We start from the raw sequence: 22,099 nt of genomic DNA, 5'->3' as shown, positions 1-22,099 counted from the left end.
CACATACTGCGCTGCTCTCTCCCCTGTGCTCACATACTGCGCTGCTATCTCCCCTGCGCGCACATACTGTGCTGCTATCTCCCCTGCGCTCACATACTGCGCTGCTATCTCCCCTGCGCTCACATACTGCGCTGCTATCTCCCCTGCGCTCACATACTGCGCTGCTATCTCCCGTGCTCACATACTGAGCTGCTATCTCCCCTGCGCGCACATACTGTGCTGCTCTCTCCCCTGTGCTCACATACTGTGCTGCTATCTCCCCTGCACTCACATACTGCGCTGCTCTCTCCCCTGTGCTCACATACTGCGCTGCTATCTCCCCTGCGCTCACATACTGCGCTGCTCTCTCCCCTGAGCTCACATACTGCGCTTCTATCTCCCCTGCGCTCACATACTGCGCTGCTATCTCCCCTGCACTCACATACTGCGCTGCTATCTCCCGTGCTCACATACTGAGCTGCTATCTCCCCTGTGCTCACATACTGCGCTGCTATCTCCCCTGTGCTCACATACTGCGCTGCTATCTCCCCTGCACTCACATACTGAGCTGCTATCTCCCCTGCGCGCACATACTGCGCTACTATCTCCCCTGCGCTTACATACTGCGCTGTACTCATGCTCACATACTGCGCTGCTATCTCCCCTGCACTCACATACTGCGCTGCTAATTCCCCTGTGCTCACATACTACGCTGCTATCTCCCCTGCAATCACATACTTCGCTGCTAATTCCCCTGTGCTCACATACTATGCTGCTACCTCCCCTGCACTCACATACTGTGCTGCTATCTCCCCTGCGCTCACATACTGCGCTGCTATCTCCCCTGTGCTCACATACTGCGCTGCTAATTCCCCTGTGCTCACATACTACGCTGCTATCTCCCCTGCACTCACATACTGCGCTTCTATCTCCCCTGCGCTTACATACTGCGCTGTACTCATGCTCACATACTGCGCTGCTCTCTCCCCTGCGCTCACATACTGCGCTGCTCTCTGCCCTGTGCTCACATACTGCGCTGCTCTCTCCCCTGCGCTCACATACTGCGCTGCTATCTCCCCTGCGCTCACATACTGCGCTGCTATCTCCCCTGCGCTCACATACTGCGCTGTACTCATGCTCACATACTGCGCTGCTATCTCCCCTGCACTCACATACTGCACTGCTAATTCCCCTGTGCTCACATACTACGCTGCTATCTCCCCTGCACTCACATACTGAGCTTCTATCTCCCCTGCGCTTACATACTGCGCTGTACTCATGCTCACATACTGCGCTGCTCTCTCCCCTGCGCTCACATACTGCGCTGCTCTCTCCCCTGTGCTCACATACTGCATTGCTCTCTCCCCTGTGCTCACATCCTGCGCTGCTATCTCCCCTGCGCTCACATACTGCGCTGCTCTCTCCCCTGAGCTCACGTACTGCGCTGCTATCTCCCCTGCGCTCACATACTGCGCTGCTATTTCCCCTGCGCTCACATACTGTGCTGCTATCTCCCCTGCGCTTACATACTACGCTGCTATCTCCCCTGCGCTCACATACTGTGCTGCTATCTCCCCTGCGCTCACATACCGGGCTGCTATCTCCCCTGCGCTCACATACTGCACTGCTCTCTCCCCTGCGCTCACATACTGCACTGTTCTCTCCCCTGTGCTCACATACTGCGCTGCTATCTCCCCTGCGCTCACATACTGCGCTGCTCTCTCCCCTGAGCTCACATACTGCGCTGCTCTCTCCCCTGTGCTCACATACTGCGCTGCTATCTCCCCTGCGCGCACATACTGTGCTGCTATCTCCCCTGCGCTCACATACTGCGCTGCTATCTCCCCTGCGCTCACATACTGCGCTGCTATCTCCCCTGCGCTCACATACTGCGCTGCTATCTCCCGTGCTCACATACTGAGCTGCTATCTCCCCTGCGCGCACATACTGTGCTGCTCTCTCCCCTGTGCTCACATACTGTGCGGCTATCTCCCCTGCACTCACATACTGCGCTGCTCTCTCCCCTGTGCTCACATACTGCGCTGCTATCTCCCCTGCGCTCACATACTGCGCTGCTCTCTCCCCTGAGCTCACATACTGCGCTTCTATCTCCCCTGCGCTCACATACTGCGCTGCTATCTCCCCTGCACTCACATACTGCGCTGCTATCTCCCGTGCTCACATACTGAGCTGCTATCTCCCCTGTGCTCACATACTGCGCTGCTATCTCCCCTGTGCTCACATACTGCGCTGCTATCTCCCCTGCACTCACATACTGAGCTGCTATCTCCCCTGCGCGCACATACTGCGCTACTATCTCCCCTGCGCTTACATACTGCGCTGTACTCATGCTCACATACTGCGCTGCTATCTCCCCTGCACTCACATACTGCGCTGCTAATTCCCCTGTGCTCACATACTACGCTGCTATCTCCCCTGCAATCACATACTTCGCTGCTAATTCCCCTGTGCTCACATACTATGCTGCTACCTCCCCTGCACTCACATACTGTGCTGCTATCTCCCCTGCGCTCACATACTGCGCTGCTATCTCCCCTGTGCTCACATACTGCGCTGCTAATTCCCCTGTGCTCACATACTACGCTGCTATCTCCCCTGCACTCACATACTGCGCTTCTATCTCCCCTGCGCTTACATACTGCGCTGTACTCATGCTCACATACTGCGCTGCTCTCTCCCCTGCGCTCACATACTGCGCTGCTCTCTGCCCTGTGCTCACATACTGCGCTGCTCTCTCCCCTGCGCTCACATACTGCGCTGCTATCTCCCCTGCGCTCACATACTGCGCTGCTATCTCCCCTGCGCTCACATACTGCGCTGTACTCATGCTCACATACTGCGCTGCTATCTCCCCTGCACTCACATACTGCACTGCTAATTCCCCTGTGCTCACATACTACGCTGCTATCTCCCCTGCACTCACATACTGAGCTTCTATCTCCCCTGCGCTTACATACTGCGCTGTACTCATGCTCACATACTGCGCTGCTCTCTCCCCTGCGCTCACATACTGCGCTGCTCTCTCCCCTGTGCTCACATACTGCATTGCTCTCTCCCCTGTGCTCACATCCTGCGCTGCTATCTCCCCTGCGCTCACATACTGCGCTGCTCTCTCCCCTGAGCTCACGTACTGCGCTGCTATCTCCCCTGCGCTCACATACTGCGCTGCTATCTCCCCTGCGCTCACATACTGCGCTGCTATATCCCGTGCTCACATACTGAGCTGCTATCTCCCCTGCACGCACATACTGTGCTGCTATCTCCCCTGCGCTCACATACTGCGCTGCTATCTCCCCTGCGCTTACATACTGCGCTGTACTCATGCTCACATACTGCGCTGCTATCTCCCCTGCACTCACATACTGCGCTGCTAATTCCCCTGTGCTCACATACTACGCTGCTATCTCCCCTGCACTCACATACTGCGCTGCTATCTCCCCTGCACTCACATACTGCGCTGCTAATTCCCCTGTGCTCACATACTACGCTGCTATCTCCCCTGCACTCACATTCTGCGCTGCTATCTCCCCTGCGCTTACATACTGCACTGTACTCATGCTCACATACTGCGCTGCTCTCTCCCCTGTGCTCACATACTGCGCTGCTATCTCCCCTGCGCTCACATACTGCGCTGCTATCTCCCGTGCTCACATACTGAGCTGCTATCTCCCCTGCGCGCACATACTGTGCTGCTATCTCCCCTGCGCTCACATACTACGCTGCTATCTCCCCTGCGCTTACATACTGCGCTGTACTCATGCTCACATACTGCGCTGCTATCTCCCCTGCACTCACATACTGCGCTGCTAATTCCCCTGTGCTCACATACTGCGCTGCTATCTCCCCTGCACTCACATACTACGCTGCTATCTCCCCTGCACTCACATACTGCGCTGCTATCTCCCCTGCACTCACATACTGCGCTGCTCTCTCCCCTGCGCTCACATACTGCGCTGCTCTGTCCCCCGCACTCACATACTGCGCTGCTATCTCCCCTGCGCTCACATACTGCGCTGCTATCTCCCCTGCGCTCACATACTGTGCTGTACTCATGCTCACATACTGCGCTGCTATCTCCCCTGCACTAACATACTGCGCTGCTATCTCCCCTGCGCTTACATACTGCGCTGTACTCATGCTCACATACTGCGCTGCTATCTCCCCTGCGCTCACATACTGCGCTGCTCTCTCCCCTGAGCTCACATACTGCGCTGCTCTCTCCCCTGTGCTCACATACTGCGCTGCTATCTCCCCTGCGCGCACATACTGTGCTGCAAACTCCCCTGCGCTCACATACTGCGCTGCTATCTCCCCTGCGCTCACATACTGCGCTGCTATCTCCCCTGCGCTCACATACTGCGCTGCTATCTCCCGTGCTCACATACTGAGCTGCTATCTCCCCTGCGCGCACATACTGTGCTGCTCTCTCCCCTGTGCTCACATACTGTGCTGCTATCTCCCCTGCACTCACATACTGCGCTGCTCTCTCCCCTGTGCTCACATACTGCGCTGCTATCTCCCCTGCGCTCACATACTGCGCTGCTCTCTCCCCTGAGCTCACATACTGCGCTTCTATCTCCCCTGCGCTCACATACTGCGCTGCTATCTCCCCTGCACTCACATACTGCGCTGCTATCTCCCGTGCTCACATACTGAGCTGCTATCTCCCCTGTGCTCACATACTGCGCTGCTATCTCCCCTGTGCTCACATACTGCGCTGCTATCTCCCCTGCACTCACATACTGAGCTGCTATCTCCCCTGCGCGCACATACTGCGCTACTATCTCCCCTGCGCTTACATACTGCGCTGTACTCATGCTCACATACTGCGCTGCTATCTCCCCTGCACTCACATACTGCGCTGCTAATTCCCCTGTGCTCACATACTACGCTGCTATCTCCCCTGCACTCACATACTTCGCTGCTAATTCCCCTGTGCTCACATACTATGCTGCTACCTCCCCTGCACTCACATACTGTGCTGCTATCTCCCCTGCGCTCACATACTGCGCTGCTATCTCCCCTGTGCTCACATACTGCGCTGCTAATTCCCCTGTGCTCACATACTACGCTGCTATCTCCCCTGCACTCACATACTGCGCTTCTATCTCCCCTGCGCTTACATACTGCGCTGTACTCATGCTCACATACTGCGCTGCTCTCTCCCCTGCGCTCACATACTGCGCAGCTCTCTGCCCTGTGCTCACATACTGCGCTGCTCTCTCCCCTGCGCTCACATACTGCGCTGCTATCTCCCCTGCGCTCACATACTGCGCTGCTATCTCCCCTGCGCTCACATACTGCGCTGTACTCATGCTCACATACTGCGCTGCTATCTCCCCTGCACTCACATACTGCACTGCTAATTCCCCTGTGCTCACATACTACGCTGCTATCTCCCCTGCACTCACATACTGAGCTTCTATCTCCCCTGCGCTTACATACTGCGCTGTACTCATGCTCACATACTGCGCTGCTCTCTCCCCTGCGCTCACATACTGCGCTGCTCTCTCCCCTGTGCTCACATACTGCATTGCTCTCTCCCCTGTGCTCACATACTGCGCTGCTATCTCCCCTGCGCTCACATACTGCGCTGCTCTCTCCCCTGAGCTCACGTACTGCGCTGCTATCTCCCCTGCGCTCACATACTGCGCTGCTATCTCCCCTGCGCTCACATACTGCGCTGCTATCTCCCGTGCTCACATACTGAGCTGCTATCTCCCCTGCACGCACATACTGTGCTGCTATCTCCCCTGCGCTCACATACTGCGCTGCTATCTCCCCTGCGCTTACATACTGCGCTGTACTCATGCTCACATACTGCGCTGCTATCTCCCCTGCACTCACATACTGCGCTGCTAATTCCCCTGTGCTCACATACTACGCTGCTATCTCCCCTGCACTCACATACTGCGCTTCTATCTCCCCTGCGCTTACATACTGCACTGTACTCATGCTCACATACTGCGCTGCTCTCTCCCCTGTGCTCACATACTGCGCTGCTATCTCCCCTGCGCTCACATACTGCGCTGCTATCTCCCCTGCGCTCACATACTGCGCTGCTATCTCCCGTGCTCACATACTGAGCTGCTATCTCCCCTGCGCGCACATACTGTGCTGCTATCTCCCCTGCGCTCACATACTACGCTGCTATCTCCCCTGCGCTTACATACTGCGCTGTACTCATGCTCACATACTGCGCTGCTATCTCCCCTGCACTCACATACTGCGCTGCTATCTCCCCTGCACTCACATACTACGCTGCTATCTCCCCTGCACTCACATACTGCGCTGCTATCTCCCCTGCACTCACATACTGCGCTGCTCTCTCCCCTGCGCTCACATACTGCGCTGCTCTCTCCCCCGCACTCACATACTGCGCTGCTATCTCCCCTGCGCTCACATACTGCGCTGCTATCTCCCCTGCGCTCACATACTGTGCTGTACTCATGCTCACATACTGCGCTGCTATCTCCCCTGCACTAACATACTGCGCTGCTATCTCCCCTGCGCTTACATACTGCGCTGTACTCATGCTCACATACTGCGCTGCTATCTCCCCTGCACTCACATACTGCGCTGCTCTCTCCCCTGCGCTCACATACTGCGCTGCTATCTCCCCTGCACTCACATACTGCGCTGCTCTCTCCCCTGTGCTCACATACTACGCTGCTATCTCCCCTGCACTCACATACTGCGCTACTATCTCCCCTGCGCTTACATACTGCGCTGTACTCATGCTCACATACTGCGCTGCTATCTCCCCTGCACTCACATACTGCGCTGCTATCTCCCCTGCGCTTACATACTGCGCTGTACTCATGCTCACATACTGCGCTGCTATCTCCCCTGCACTCACATACTGCGCTGCTAATTCCCCTGTGCTCACATACTGCGCTGCTAATTCCCCTGCGCTTACATACTGCGCTGTACTCATGCTCACATACTGCGCTGCTATCTCCCCTGCACTCACATACTGCGCTGCTCTCTCCCCTGCGCTCACATACTGCGCTGCTATCTCCCCTGCACTCACATACTGCGCTGCTCTCTCCCCTGTGCTCACATACTACGCTGCTATCTCCCCTGCACTCACATACTGCGCTGCTATCTCCCCTGCGCTTACATACTGCGCTGTACTCATGCTCACATACTGCGCTGCTATCTCCCCTGCACTCACATACTGCGCTGCTATCTCCCCTGCGCTTACATACTGCGCTGTACTCATGCTCACATACTGCGCTGCTATCTCCCCTGCACTCACATACTGCGCTGCTAATTCCCCTGTGCTCACATACTACGCTGCTATCTCCCCTGCACTCACATACTGCGCTGCTATCTCCCCTGCACTCACATACTGCGCTGCTAATTCCCCTGCGCTCACATACTGCGCTGCTATCTCCCCTGCGCTCACATACTGCACTGCTATCTCCCCTGCGCTTACATACTGCGCTGTACTCATGCTCACATACTGCGCTGCTATCTCCCCTGCACTCACATACTGCACTGCTATCTCCCCTGTGTTCACATACTACGCTGCTATCTCCCCTGTGTTCACATACTGCGCTGCTATCTCCCCTGTGTTCACATACTGCGCTGCTATCTCCCCTGCACTCACATACTGAGCTTCTATCTCCCCTGCGCTTACATACTGCGCTGTACTCATGCTCACATACTGCGCTGCTCTCTCCCCTGCGCTCACATACTGCGCTGCTCTCTCCCCTGTGCTCACATACTGCATTGCTCTCTCCCCTGTGCTCACATACTGCGCTGCTCTCTCCCCTGCGCTCACATACTGCGCTGCTCTCTCCCCTGAGCTCACGTACTGCGCTGCTATCTCCCCTGCGCTCACATACTGCGCTGCTATCTCCCCTGCGCTCACATACTGCGCTGCTATCTCCCGTGCTCACATACTGAGCTGCTATCTCCCCTGCACGCACATACTGTGCTGCTATCTCCCCTGCGCTCACATACTGCGCTGCTATCTCCCCTGCGCTTACATACTGCGCTGTACTCATGCTCACATACTACGCTGCTATCTCCCCTGCACTCACATACTGCGCTTCTATCTCCCCTGCGCTTACATACTGCACTGCTCTCTCCCCTGTGCTCACATACTGCGCTGCTATCTCCCCTGCGCTCACATACTGCGCTGCTATCTCCCCTGCGCTCACATACTGCGCTGCTCTCTCCCCTGAGCTCACGTACTGCGCTGCTATCTCCCCTGCGCTCACATACTGCGCTGCTATCTCCCCTGCGCTCACATACTGCGCTGCTATCTCCCCTGCTCACATACTGAGCTGCTATCTCCCCTGCACGCACATACTGTGCTGCTCTCTCCCCTGAGCTCACGTACTGCGCTGCTATCTCCCCTGCGCTCACATACTGCGCTGCTATCTCCCCTGCACTCACATACTGCGCTGCTCTCTCCCCTGAGCTCACGTACTGCACTGCTATCTCCCCTGCGCTCACATACTGCGCTGCTATCTCCCCTGCGCTCACATACTGCGCTGCTATCTCCCGTGCTCACATACTGAGCTGCTATCTCCCCTGCGTGCACATACTGTGCTGCTATCTCCCCTGCGCTCACATACTACGCTGCTATCTCCCCTGCGCTTACATACTGCGCTGTACTCATGCTCACATACTGCGCTGCTATCTCCCCTGCACTCACATACTGCGCTGCTAATTCCCCTGTGCTCACATACTGCGCTGCTATCTCCCCTGCACTCACATACTACGCTGCTATCTCCCCTGCACTCACATACTGCGCTGCTATCTCCCCTGCACTCACATACTGCGCTGCTCTCTCCCCTGCGCTCACATACTGCGCTGCTCTCTCCCCCGCACTCACATACTGCGCTGCTATCTCCCCTGCGCTCACATACTGTGCTGCTATCTCCCCTGCGCTCACATACTGCGCTGCTATCTCCCCTGTGCTCACATACTGCGCTGCTAATTCCCCTGTGCTCACATACTACGCTGCTATCTCCCCTGCACTCACATACTGCGCTTCTATCTCCCCTGCGCTTACATACTGCGCTGTACTCATGCTCACATACTGCGCTGCTCTCTCCCCTGCGCTCACATACTGCGCTGCTCTCTGCCCTGTGCTCACATACTGCGCTGCTCTCTCCCCTGCGCTCACATACTGCGCTGCTATCTCCCCTGCGCTCACATACTGCGCTGCTATCTCCCCTGCGCTCACATACTGCGCTGTACTCATGCTCACATACTGCGCTGCTATCTCCCCTGCACTCACATACTGCACTGCTAATTCCCCTGCGCTCACATACTGCGCTGCTATCTCCCCTGCGCTCACATACTGCGCTGTACTCATGCTCACATACTGCGCTGCTATCTCCCCTGCGCTCACATACTGCGCTGCTCTCTCCCCTGAGCTCACGTACTGCGCTGCTATCTCCCCTGCGCTCACATACTGCGCTGCTATCTCCCCTGCGCTCACATACTGCGCTGCTATCTCCCGTGCTCACATACTGAGCTGCTATCTCCCCTGCACGCACATACTGTGCTGCTATCTCCCCTGCGCTCACATACTGCGCTGCTATCTCCCCTGCGCTTACATACTGCGCTGTACTCATGCTCACATACTGCGCTGCTATCTCCCCTGCGCTTACATACTGCGCTGTAGTCATGCTCACATACTGCGCTGCTAATTCCCCTGTGCTCACATACTACGCTGCTATCTCCCCTGCACTCACATACTGCGCTTCTATCTCCCCTGCGCTTACATACTGCACTGTACTCATGCTCACATACTGCGCTGCTCTCTCCCCTGTGCTCACATACTGCGCTGCTATCTCCCCTGCGCTCACATACTGCGCTGCTATCTCCCCTGCGCTCACATACTGCGCTGCTATCTCCCGTGCTCACATACTGAGCTGCTATCTCCCCTGCGCGCACATACTGTGCTGCTATCTCCCCTGCGCTCACATACTACGCTGCTATCTCCCCTGCGCTTACATACTGCGCTGTACTCATGCTCACATACTGCGCTGCTATCTCCCCTGCACTCACATACTGCGCTGCTAATTCCCCTGTGCTCACATACTGCGCTGCTATCTCCCCTGCACTCACATACTACGCTGCTATCTCCCCTGCACTCACATACTGCGCTGCTATCTCCCCTGCACTCACATACTGCGCTGCTCTCTCCCCTGCGCTCACATACTGCGCTGCTCTCTCCCCCGCACTCACATACTGCGCTGCTATCTCCCCTGCGCTCACATACTGCGCTGCTATCTCCCCTGCGCTCACATACTGTGCTGTACTCATGCTCACATACTGCGCTGCTATCTCCCCTGCACTAACATACTGCGCTGCTATCTCCCCTGCGCTTACATACTGCGCTGTACTCATGCTCACATACTGCGCTGCTATCTCCCCTGCGCTCACATACTGCGCTGCTCTCTCCCCTGAGCTCACATACTGCGCTGCTCTCTCCCCTGTGCTCACATACTGCGCTGCTATCTCCCCTGCGCGCACATACTGTGCTGCAAACTCCCCTGCGCTCACATACTGCGCTGCTATCTCCCCTGCGCTCACATACTGCGCTGCTATCTCCCCTGCGCTCACATACTGCACTGCTATCTCCCGTGCTCACATACTGAGCTGCTTTCTCCCCTGCGCGCACATACTGTGCTGCTCTCTCCCCTGTGCTCACATACTGTGCTGCTATCTCCCCTGCACTCACATACTGCGCTGCTCTCTCCCCTGTGCTCACATACTGCGCTGCTATCTCCCCTGCGCTCACATACTGCGCTGCTCTCTCCCCTGAGCTCACATACTGCGCTTCTATCTCCCCTGCGCTCACATACTGCGCTGCTATCTCCCCTGCACTCACATACTGCGCTGCTATCTCCCGTGCTCACATACTGAGCTGCTATCTCCCCTGTGCTCACATACTGCGCTGCTATCTCCCCTGTGCTCACATACTGCGCTGCTATCTCCCCTGCACTCACATACTGAGCTGCTATCTCCCCTGCGCGCACATACTGCGCTACTATCTCCCCTGCGCTTACATACTGCGCTGTACTCATGCTCACATACTGCGCTGCTATCTCCCCTGCACTCACATACTGCGCTGCTAATTCCCCTGTGCTCACATACTACGCTGCTATCTCCCCTGCACTCACATACTTCGCTGCTAATTCCCCTGTGCTCACATACTATGCTGCTACCTCCCCTGCACTCACATACTGTGCTGCTATCTCCCCTGCGCTCACATACTGCGCTGCTATCTCCCCTGTGCTCACATACTGCGCTGCTAATTCCCCTGTGCTCACATACTACGCTGCTATCTCCCCTGCACTCACATACTGCGCTTCTATCTCCCCTGCGCTTACATACTGCGCTGTACTCATGCTCACATACTGCGCTGCTCTCTCCCCTGCGCTCACATACTGCTCAGCTCTCTGCCCTGTGCTCACATACTGCGCTGCTCTCTCCCCTGCGCTCACATACTGCGCTGCTATCTCCCCTGCGCTCACATACTGCGCTGCTATCTCCCCTGCGCTCACATACTGCGCTGTACTCATGCTCACATACTGCGCTGCTATCTCCCCTGCACTCACATACTGCACTGCTAATTCCCCTGTGCTCACATACTACGCTGCTATCTCCCCTGCACTCACATACTGAGCTTCTATCTCCCCTGCGCTTACATACTGCGCTGTACTCATGCTCACATACTGCGCTGCTCTCTCCCCTGCGCTCACATACTGCGCTGCTCTCTCCCCTGTGCTCACATACTGCATTGCTCTCTCCTCTGTGCTCACATACTGCGCTGCTATCTCCCCTGCGCTCACATACTGCGCTGCTCTCTCCCCTGAGCTCACGTACTGCGCTGCTATCTCCCCTGCGCTCACATACTGCGCTGCTATCTCCCCTGCGCTCACATACTGCGCTGCTATCTCCCGTGCTCACATACTGAGCTGCTATCTCCCCTGCACGCACATACTGTGCTGCTATCTCCCCTGCGCTCACATACTGCGCTGCTATCTCCCCTGCGCTTACATACTGCGCTGTACTCATGCTCACATACTGCGCTGCTATCTCCCCTGCACTCACATACTGCGCTGCTAATTCCCCTGTGCTCACATACTACGCTGCTATCTCCCCTGCACTCACATACTGCGCTTCTATCTCCCCTGCGCTTACATACTGCACTGTACTCATGCTCACATACTGCGCTGCTCTCTCCCCTGTGCTCACATACTGCGCTGCTATCTCCCCTGCGCTCACATACTGCGCTGCTATCTCCCCTGCGCTCACATACTGCGCTGCTATCTCCCGTGCTCACATACTGAGCTGCTATCTCCCCTGCGCGCACATACTGTGCTGCTATCTCCCCTGCGCTCACATACTACGCTGCTATCTCCCCTGCGCTTACATACTGCGCTGTACTCATGCTCACATACTGCGCTGCTATCTCCCCTGCACTCACATACTGCGCTGCTATCTCCCCTGCACTCACATACTACGCTGCTATCTCCCCTGCACTCACATACTGCGCTGCTATCTCCCCTGCACTCACATACTGCGCTGCTCTCTCCCCTGCGCTCACATACTGCGCTGCTCTCTCCCCCGCACTCACATACTGCGCTGCTATCTCCCCTGCGCTCACATACTGCGCTGCTATCTCCCCTGCGCTCACATACTGTGCTGTACTCATGCTCACATACTGCGCTGCTATCTCCCCTGCACTCACATACTACGCTGCTATCTCCCCTGCACTCACATACTGCGCTGCTATCTCCCCTGCACTCACATACTGCGCTGCTCTCTCCCCTGCGCTCACATACTGCGCTGCTCTCTCCCCCGCACTCACATACTGCGCTGCTATCTCCCCTGTGCTCACATACTACGCTGCTATCTCCCCTGCACTAACATACTGCGCTGCTATCTCCCCTGCGCTTACATACTGCGCTGTACTCATGCTCACATACTGCGCTGCTATCTCCCCTGCACTCACATACTGCGCTGCTCTCTCCCCTGCGCTCACATACTGCGCTGCTATCTCCCCTGCACTCACATACTGCGCTGCTCTCTCCCCTGTGCTCACATACTACGCTGCTATCTCCCCTGCACTCACATACTGCGCTGCTATCTCCCCTGCGCTTACATACTGCGCTGTACTCATGCTCACATACTGCGCTGCTATCTCCCCTGCACTCACATACTGCGCTGCTATCTCCCCTGCGCTTACATACTGCGCTGTACTCATGCTCACATACTGCGCTGCTATCTCCACTGCACTCACATACTGCGCTGCTAATTCCCCTGTGCTCACATACTACGCTGCTATCTCCCCTGCACTCACATACTGCGCTGCTATCTCCCCTGCACTCACATACTGCGCTGCTAATTCCCCTGCGCTCACATACTGCGCTGCTATCTCCCCTGCGCTCACATACTGCACTGCTATCTCCCCTGCGCTTACATACTGCGCTGTACTCATGCTCACATACTGCGCTGCTATCTCCCCTGCACTCACATACTGCACTGCTAATTCCCCTGTGTTCACATACTACGCTGCTATCTCCCCTGCACTCACATACTGAGCTTCTATCTCCCCTGCGCTTACATACTGCGCTGTACTCATGCTCACATACTGCGCTGCTCTCTCCCCTGCGCTCACATACTGCGCTGCTCTCTCCCCTGTGCTCACATACTGCATTGCTCTCTCCCCTGTGCTCACATACTGCGCTGCTCTCTCCCCTGCGCTCACATACTGCGCTGCTCTCTCCCCTGAGCTCACGTACTGCGCTGCTATCTCCCCTGCGCTCACATACTGCGCTGCTATCTCCCCTGCGCTCACATACTGCGCTGCTATCTCCCGTGCTCACATACTGAGCTGCTATCTCCCCTGCACGCACATACTGTGCTGCTATCTCCCCTGCACTCACATACTGCGCTTCTATCTCCCCTGCGCTTACATACTGCACTGCTCTCTCCCCTGTGCTCACATACTGCGCTGCTATCTCCCCTGCGCTCACATACTGCGCTGCTATCTCCCCTGCGCTCACATACTGCGCTGCTCTCTCCCCTGAGCTCACGTACTGCGCTGCTATCTCCCCTGCGCTCACATACTGCGCTGCTATCTCCCCTGCGCTCACATACTGCGCTGCTATCTCCCGTGCTCACATACTGAGCTGCTATCTCCCCTGCACGCACATACTGTGCTGCTCTCTCCCCTGAGCTCACGTACTGCGCTGCTATCTCCCCTGCGCTCACATACTGCGCTGCTATCTCCCCTGCGCTCACATACTGCGCTGCTCTCTCCCCTGAGCTCACGTACTGCGCTGCTATCTCCCCTGCGCTCATATACTGCGCTGCTATCTCCCCTGCGCTCACATACTGCGCTGCTATCTCCCGTGCTCACATACTGAGCTGCTATCTCCCCTGCGTGCACATACTGTGCTGCTATCTCCCCTGCGCTCACATACTACGCTGCTATCTCCCCTGCGCTTACATACTGCGCTGTACTCATGCTCACATACTGCGCTGCTATCTCCCCTGCACTCACATACTGCGCTGCTAATTCCCCTGTGCTCACATACTGCGCTGCTATCTCCCCTGCACTCACATACTACGCTGCTATCTCCCCTGCACTCACATACTGCGCTGCTATCTCCCCTGCACTCACATACTGCGCTGCTCTCTCCCCTGCGCTCACATACTGCGCTGCTCTCTCCCCCGCACTCACATACTGCGCTGCTATCTCCCCTGCACTCACATACTGCACTGCTAATTCCCCTGTGCTCACATACTACGCTGCTATCTCCCCTGCACTCACATACTGCGCTGCTATCTCCCCTGCGCTTACATACTGCGCTGTACTCATGCTCACATACTGCGCTGCTATCTCCCCTGCACTCACATACTGCGCTGCTATCTCCCCTGCGCTTACATACTGCGCTGTACTCATGCTCACATACTGCGCTGCTATCTCCCCTGCACTCACATACTGCGCTGCTAATTCCCCTGTGCTCACATACTACGCTGCTATCTCCCCTGCACTCACATACTGCGCTGCTATCTCCCCTGCACTCACATACTGCGCTGCTAATTCCCCTGCGCTCACATACTGCGCTGCTATCTCCCCTGCGCTCACATACTGCACTGCTATCTCCCCTGCGCTTACATACTGCGCTGTACTCATGCTCACATACTGCGCTGCTATCTCCCCTGCACTCACATACTGCACTGCTATCTCCCCTGTGTTCACATACTACGCTGCTATCTCCCCTGCACTCACATACTGAGCTTCTATCTCCCCTGCGCTTACATACTGCGCTGTACTCATGCTCACATACTGCGCTGCTCTCTCCCCTGCGCTCACATACTGCGCTGCTCTCTCCCCTGTGCTCACATACTGCATTGCTCTCTCCCCTGTGCTCACATACTGCGCTGCTCTCTCCCCTGCGCTCACATACTGCGCTGCTCTCTCCCCTGAGCTCACGTACTGCGCTGCTATCTCCCCTGCGCTCACATACTGCGCTGCTATCTCCCCTGCGCTCACATACTGCGCTGCTATCTCCCGTGCTCACATACTGAGCTGCTATCTCCCCTGCACGCACATACTGTGCTGCTATCTCCCCTGCGCTCACATACTGCGCTGCTATCTCCCCTGCGCTTACATACTGCGCTGTACTCATGCTCACATACTACGCTGCTATCTCCCCTGCACTCACATACTGCGCTTCTATCTCCCCTGCGCTTACATACTGCACTGCTCTCTCCCCTGTGCTCACATACTGCGCTGCTATCTCCCCTGCGCTCACATACTGCGCTGCTATCTCCCCTGCGCTCACATACTGCGCTGCTCTCTCCCCTGAGCTCACGTACTGCGCTGCTATCTCCCCTGCGCTCACATACTGCGCTGCTATCTCCCCTGCGCTCACATACTGCGCTGCTATCTCCCCTGCTCACATACTGAGCTGCTATCTCCCCTGCACGCACATACTGTGCTGCTCTCTCCCCTGAGCTCACGTACTGCGCTGCTATCTCCCCTGCGCTCACATACTGCGCTGCTATCTCCCCTGCACTCACATACTGCGCTGCTCTCTCCCCTGAGCTCACGTACTGCGCTGCTATCTCCCCTGCGCTCACATACTGCGCTGCTATCTCCCCTGCGCTCACATACTGCGCTGCTATCTCCCGTGCTCACATACTGAGCTGCTATCTCCCCTGCGTGCACATACTGTGCTGCTATCTCCCCTGCGCTCACATACTACGCTGCTATCTCCCCTGCGCTTACATACTGCGCTGTACTCATGCTCACATACTGCGCTGCTATCTCCCCTGCACTCACATACTGCGCTGCTAATTCCCCTGTGCTCACATACTGCGCTGCTATCTCCCCTGCACTCACATACTACGCTGCTATCTCCCCTGCACTCACATACTGCGCTGCTATCTCCCCTGCACTCACATACTGCGCTGCTCTCTCCCCTGCGCTCACATACTGCGCTGCTCTCTCCCCCGCACTCACATACTGCGCTGCTATCTCCCCTGCGCTCACATACTGTGCTGCTATCTCCCCTGCGCTCACATACTGCGCTGCTATCTCCCCTGTGCTCACATACTGCGCTGCTAATTCCCCTGTGCTCACATACTACGCTGCTATCTCCCCTGCACTTACATACTGCGCTTCTATCTCCCCTGCGCTTACATACTGCGCTGTACTCATGCTCACATACTGCGCTGCTCTCTCCCCTGCGCTCACATACTGCGCTGCTCTCTGCCCTGTGCTCACATACTGCGCTGCTCTCTCCCCTGCGCTCACATACTGCGCTGCTATCTCCCCTGCGCTCACATACTGCGCTGCTATCTCCCCTGCGCTCACATACTGCGCTGTACTCATGCTCACATACTGCGCTGCTATCTCCCCTGCACTCACATACTGCACTGCTAATTCCCCTGTGCTCACATACTACGCTGCTATCTCCCCTGCACTCACATACAGTAACCCCCGGATAAGGCACGGAGGGTCCGTAAGGAGGGGGCCATGACCGGGCAGGTTGCAAGTGACGTATGAATGGGGGATTGGGAGAAGGCAGGGGGACGGCAAGGGGGTAAGCCGGGGGGGGGGGGGAGGAAGTATTAGGGGACTAATTAAAGGGGAAGTGACATAGGGGAAGTGACATAGGGGAAGTGACCTAGGACAGAGGGAGAGGGGGGGGGACACGGGGGGATAAAAAGGATGCAGGGAGGAGCCGTAGCCCTCTTTCCCTCTCTGGACGGCCGGACATCAAGCAGCTCCCACCCCGCACCGGGCTCTCCCATTTCACAAGCACACCTTACCAGGCATGGACGTTGTCTCCAGGCTCCAGGCGGCTGCCAGCGCTCACCCCCCAGGATGGTTAGAAAGCATTGCAGAAGGTATCCTGGGGGTGGGCGGTGGTGGTATTAACAGGGAATCCTCGGTGCCGGCTGGGGGGGCAGGTCCGGGGCGCAGGAGTGAGGGCAGCTCAGGATCCCGCAGGAGGAGGGCAGGGGGTTCCACCAGTAGTAGCCGCAGGAGAAGCAGGCCCCGGGCGACGGATGCTGCACGCTCCGCTGATCAGGAAAGGCAAGGAGCAGGAGAAGCTGAGCAGACGGGGGGGCGGTGGAGGGACACCGCGGGACCCACGGCAGCCCAGCAGCAGGGACAGGGGCTGGGATCACCGGGGAGGGTTCCGGGGGCAACCCCAGCAGCCGAGGCGGCCGGGTGTGTGAGCATTGTCCCCGCGGCCATGCAAGAGAGCCAGAACACATGGGCGGCGCCATCTTGTTTCCGGGGTCCTTCTCAAAGGCCCCCGGGAAGCGGGATGCCCAGCGAGGCGCCTGTGGGAAAAACGCAGAACCCGGGGTCGTCCAGCCAGATGCCTGTGGGGGAAGAAGGGGGGAGGAGGCCAACACGCAGGACCAGACCCCCCGAAAGGCTGTCCATGGAGTTGCCGGTAAGAGGGCAACAGCGCAGGGCAAGGAGCCCTTCGAGGGAGCAGGGGCCAGGCGGTAGCAGAAGGCGACGGCCCATGGCCGTGAGTACCCCCAGACAGCCAGGGACCCGCAGCGGTTTGCAGGGCCAGAGCCACCAGCAAGACACCCAGGGCAGAGCCAGGCAGGCAAATAGAACTAGGGATAGGAGGGCCATCTCACAGCATAGCCACGGGAGCCAAGAAGAGACGGGAGACGAGCACGCGGAGGACGGACGATGGTCGCAAGGAACAAGAGGGCCCTCATTCCGGGATGCGGACAGCGGCGGCGAGGAGGATTCCCGGAGCACAGCGGCCGGGGGGAGGATGACTCCCGCGCGGCCTGGTAATTATGAACACATGCTTTCTACAGATACATATGCAGGCACATTGCAAGCGGGCGGGGGGAGCCAGGGATCGCAAGGGAATAGTGTGGCTCCTATTTTAGGGTCCTTGGAGGCCACCGCTAGGGAAATGAGGGCAATGATAACGAGCTTGGCAGACAGGATGGATCGATTTGAGGGACGCGGGCCGGGGCATCTATCAGCCTGGACGAGCCCATACTTGCTTGCTGGGGGTGGGGGAGACATGATCAGGGCCCATGAGTCGGCTGGACCGGGGGATGGGGAGAATGGGCAGCTGGATGACACGGCTCGGGGGGATATATATTTTTGTTTTACGGGTAACTTAGGTAACCACCTTAAGAAAGAGATGAGGGAAAGAATATGGAGGGACGAGTATGTGGACATCTTCTCGCTTTTGCCGGTAGAAAGGGGGAGCACAAAGGTAGGAAGGGAAGGAGGGAGGAAGGAAGAAGAGCGAACAATTACGGTGGCACACACGTTCACAAATTGGTGGCATGCCTTTACGATATTGGGTAGCGTCATTGGGGAAAAGGCGCCAGAAAACTGCTCGCAGTTGTTTTGCTACATGAACGCCATTGGCGAGGCTTACAAGTCATATGGGGGACAAGCTTGGCTGCGGTATGACGAACAATTTCGTCAGCGCAAGGCGATGCGACCATCGATGAGATGGGATCAAAAAGATATTGGCCTGTGGTTGGACGTTATGTCGCAGAATCAAAGACATTGGATGCCCTTTCAGGGAGGGGCCGGTGGCGCCGGCCATGCAGGATATAGCGCAGGAAGCCCGGCAAGGGGGAGTTTTGCAGGCCGTGGTGGGAACCAGAAACAGGGGCTTTGTTGGCAATTCAATGAGGGTCAGTGCAAATTCGGAACAGGCTGTAAATTTAGGCACATATGTTCCTATTGTGGCGGATCGGCACACGGGGTCAATAGGTGTCAGAGGAAGTACAGTGGGAAGGTGGGAGGAGCCGGTCATGGTCAAGGGGCAAACACCAGTCAAGCTGCACGCGATGCTCCCTTATCTAAGTAGGTACCCGGACAGGAAAAAAGCGGATTTGTTGATCAAAGGCTTCAAGGAGGGATTTTCTATCCCTTCCCCGGCGTGCCAAATGCCCGGGAAGCTGAAGAATCTCAGTTCGGCCTATCAGCACCCCACTGTTGTCAAACAGAAACTTGAGAAAGAGGTGCTGATGGGCCGAATGGCGGGTCCGTTTAGTTTCCCACCCATATCGGGCTTGGTGGTTTCTCCATTGGGCATTGTACCAAAGAAGGAGCCGAACAAGTTCCGAATGATACATCACCTGTCATATCCCCGTGGTAAGTCCGTCAATGACGGCATCGATCCGGATTTGTGTGCGGTGCTATACGCATCATTTGACCTGGCATTAGAATGGGTAAGAAAATGCGGAAAGGGGGCGCTGATGGCGAAAACGGATGTGGAGTCTGCCTTTCGGTTATTGCCGGTTCACCCGGACAGTCAGCGGTTGCTCGGGTGCTATTGGGAGGGAGAGTATTTCATAGACAGGTGTTTACCTATGGGATGCTCGTTGTCATGTTCGTTGTTCGAAGCCTTTAGCACATTCCTGGAATGGGTAGTGAAGGATATCACGGGATTGGGATCATTGATCCACTACCTTGATGATTTTTGGTGCGTAGGTCCTGCACAATCAGGGGTGTGCGATACCATGTTAAAAAATCTGCAAGGGGTGGCTAAAGAGTTCGGGATACCATTGGCTCCTGAAAAAACGGTCGGCCCGACGTCATGTATCTCCTTTCTGGGGATCATGATCGACACAGTAAAGTGGGAGTGTCGTCTCCCGGGAGAGAAGGTGGCAGCCCTGAAATTGGAAATAGGCAGGGCTAGGAGAGCTAAAAAGCTGAAGCTGCGGGAGGTACAGTCCTTGCTGGGGAGCTTGAATTTCGCATGTCGAGTCATGCCGATGGGCAGGATATTCACGAGGAGATTGGCGGCGACAACGGCCGGAGTAAAATCACCGCAGCATTATGTGCGATTGACAGCAGAGAACAAAGCAGATCTGGCGGTTTGGGACACATTCTTAGAAAAGTACAACGGGCTGTCCCTGGTTATGGATGGGGGATGTTGTAATTCGGATATTGAATTGTACACGGACGCAGCGGGCAGTCATGGTTTTGGAGCTTACTGTCAGGGGCAGTGGTGCGCGGCAGCATGGCCAGAGGAGTGGGTGCGTTCAGGGCTGATAAAAAACATTGCACTACTGGAAATTTTCCCAATCCTGGTGGCGGTAACACTATGGGGGCATCGGCTGAGGAACCGGAAAGTTCGGTTTAAGTGCGATAACATGGGAGTGGTCATGGCCATAAATAACATCACCGCGTCTTCGCCGCCAGTTATTAGAGTGTTGAGGCAGCTGGTGTTGGAATGCTTAGTTATCAATGCTCATGTGACAGCATCTCATGTCCCGGGAGAATTTAACTCTGTCGCTGATGCGCTTTCTCGTTTTCAGTGGCAGCGGTTTCGGGCGTTGGCCCCCGAGGCGGAAGAAGAGGGCCTACCCTGCCCTCCCGGATTATGGAACGTGGCATCCGGGCGGCTGAACCGCTGATCAAGGCATCCGTAACAAGTAGAACGTGGGCGGCGTACGGACGGTCGTGGGGCCAGTGGGAACAATGGCTAGGCCGGGGGGACGAGGACATGTCGGAAGAGGAGCAGATTGGGGTGTTATTGATGGGAATTAGGCAGGCCGCAGACGATAGTTGGTCGGCGGCAAAAATGAGTCAGCTAATTGCAGGATTAGCATTTGGGTTTAAACTTAGAAACAGAACCGATTTGACAAAGAGTTTCTTAGTCAGACAGGCCTTAAAAGGTTACCGGAAGGGAAAGGTTAACAAAGACAACAGGCGGCCCGTGTCTTTCGGCATGTTAGAAGTATTAGGAGAGCAGTTGGAAGGGGTGTGCAGGACACAATTTGAGGTTGGCTTGTTTAGGTTGGCCTTTTCACTCGCATTCTTTGGAGCAATGAGGATAGGGGAGCTGGTAGCGCCAGGCAAGGCCATAGCAGGAGGCATTCTAGCCGAAGACGTGATAAAGACAAAAAGGGGATTGGAATTTTGGATTAGGAGGTCAAAGACTGACCAAAGGGGAAAAGGAAAAAGGGTGTTATTGGGAAGAGTAAGCGGTTCTATGATGTGTCCATGTAAGTGTTTCGGGATATTCTCGGCAGCCAGGCCTAAGCAGGACGGACCGCTGCTATGTCACGAGGATGGGTCATATTTGTCCAGGTATCAATTCATTAAAGTATTCCGGATATGTATGGTAAGGGCAGGTGGGAACCCTGGGAGATACACAGGCCATTCCTTCCGGATCGGGGCGGCAACGGAGGCCGCGGTGGGGGGGCTGAGCCCGGAAACAGTAAAGCGAATTGGCCGGTGGGAGTCGCGGCGGTACAGGTCTTACGTACGACCTCAAGGATATGAGGCAGCGATCCCCCCCGGAATTAACGCATCACACTGATTTCTTTCTGTTTGTTACAGGACAAGTCCCGATCGTGATTTGGATTCTAGGACATTCATACGTTTACTGGGGAGCACAGCGGGCTGACAGACGGACGGGCGGGAGACAGTTAGGTATGGCAAGGAATGGGGCGGTGATTAGGTGGTTGGGATACCGGGGTTTAACATGGGGCCGGGTACTGCACGAGTTTTTCAGGGCGGTAAACCTCTATGGGGTCCCAGATATATTAGTTTTACACGCAGGGGGGAACGACTTGGGGGCTA

At 56.4% G+C, this 22,099-nt stretch overlaps 1 protein-coding gene across 1 annotated transcript in view; it reads right to left on the bottom strand.

Annotated features, from left to right (window-relative positions):
- Positions 1 to 17,346, bottom strand: part of SYN3 (synapsin III) — a 244,090-nt gene extending 226,744 nt beyond the window's left edge. The window contains exon 1 of the mRNA XM_077266806.1: positions 17,326 to 17,346. The gene's annotated coding sequence lies outside the window, so the exon portion shown is untranslated. The remainder of the gene's footprint in view (positions 1 to 17,325) is intronic.
- Between the last annotated feature and the right edge of the window lie 4,753 nt (positions 17,347 to 22,099).

Source organism: Ranitomeya variabilis, chromosome 5, assembly GCF_051348905.1.
Source record: "Ranitomeya variabilis isolate aRanVar5 chromosome 5, aRanVar5.hap1, whole genome shotgun sequence".
Taxonomy (NCBI): domain Eukaryota; kingdom Metazoa; phylum Chordata; class Amphibia; order Anura; family Dendrobatidae; genus Ranitomeya; species Ranitomeya variabilis.
This window is presented reverse-complemented; position numbering and strand designations above follow the sequence as displayed.